Source organism: Cyrtonyx montezumae, unplaced genomic scaffold (genome assembly GCF_038088225.1).
Source record: "Cyrtonyx montezumae isolate F1298 unplaced genomic scaffold, pur_monq_1.0 scaffold_28, whole genome shotgun sequence".
Taxonomy (NCBI): Eukaryota; Metazoa; Chordata; class Aves; order Galliformes; family Odontophoridae; genus Cyrtonyx; species Cyrtonyx montezumae.
The window spans coordinates 1,443,624-1,445,094 of NW_027072025.1; positions in this window are offsets into that span (position 1 = coordinate 1,443,624).

Below are 1,471 nucleotides of genomic sequence, written 5' to 3' on the forward strand. Positions count from 1 at the left end.
GGAGTGGAGAGAACTGGAAGGTTGCGGTGCAAATGGGAGCAAAGTGAAATTGCAGCGGAAAGAAGGAGAGTGGATAGAAATGAAGGACTGCGAAGCAAATGGAAGCAAACCAAAGTTAAATGGGAGTGGAAACAAAGGGACTGGAGGGAACAGAAATGTTGTGGCGTAAATACTAGCGGAGTGGAGCGAAATGGGAGCGGAAACAAAGGGAGTGGAGAGAACTGAAATGTTCCGGCACAAATGGGAGTGAAATGGGAGTGGAGAGAATGAAAGGCTGCGGTGCAAATGGGAGAAGAGAGAAATGGGAGCAGAAATGAAAAGAATGGAGAGTACTGAAAGGTTGTGGCAAAAATGGGAGCGGAGCGGTACGAAATGGGAATGGAAAGAAAGGGAGTGGAGAGAACTGTAGGGCTGCAAAGCAAATGGGAGCGGAGTGGAGCGAAATGGGAGCAGAAAGAAAGGGAGTTGAGTGAAGTGAAATGTTCCAGCAAGAATGGGAGCAGTGCAAAATGGGAGTGGAGAGAACTGGAAGGTTGCGGTGCAAATGAAAGCAAAGTGAAACTGCAGCGGGAAGAAGGGGAGTGGATAGAAATTAAAGGGCTGCGAAGCAAATGGAAGCGGACCGAAGTTAAATGGGAGTGGAAACAAAGGAAGTGGAGAGAACAGAAATGTTCTGGAGCAAAAGGGAGTGAAATTGGAGAGGGGAGAAGTGAAGGTCTGTGGCGCAAATAGGAGCGGGGCGGAGCGAAATGGGAGTGCAGAGAACTGAAAAGTTGAAACAAAAATGGGCTGAAATTTTGTTTCAACTGAAAAGTTGAAACAAAAAAGGCTGCGGTGCAAATAAGAGCCAAGCGAAATGGGAGCGGGAACAAAAGGAGAGGAGAGTACTGAAAGGTTGTGGCAATAATGGAAGCAAAACAGAGTGAAATGGGACCGGAAATGAAAGGATTGGAGAGTACTGAAAGGTTGTGGTACAAGTGGGAGCGGAGGGTAGCATAATGGGAGTGGAAAGAAAAGGAGCTGGAGAGAACTGAATGGTTGCAGCGCCATGAGGAGAGGAGCAGAGCGAAATGGGAGTGAAAACAAAGGGTGTGGAGAGAAATGTTTTGGCGAGAATGGGAGCAGTGCAAAATGGAGTGGAAAGAACTGGAAGGATGCGGCTCAAATGGGAGCAAAGTGAAACTGGAGCGGAAAGAAATGGAGTTTAGAGCAATGAAGGGCTGCGAAGAAACTGGGAGCAGAGCGGAGCAAAATGGGAGCGGAAAGAAAGGGCCTGGAAGGAACTGAATGATTGCAGTGCAAATTGGAGCAGAGTGGAACGAAATGTGAGCGGAAACACAGGGAGTGGAGAGAAACGAAAGGTAGCGGCACAAATGTGAGCTGAGCAAAAATGGAGGGGAAACAAAGAGGGAGGGGAGAAGTGAAAGATTGTGGTGATAATGGGTACGCTGCGGAGCGAAATTGGAGTGCA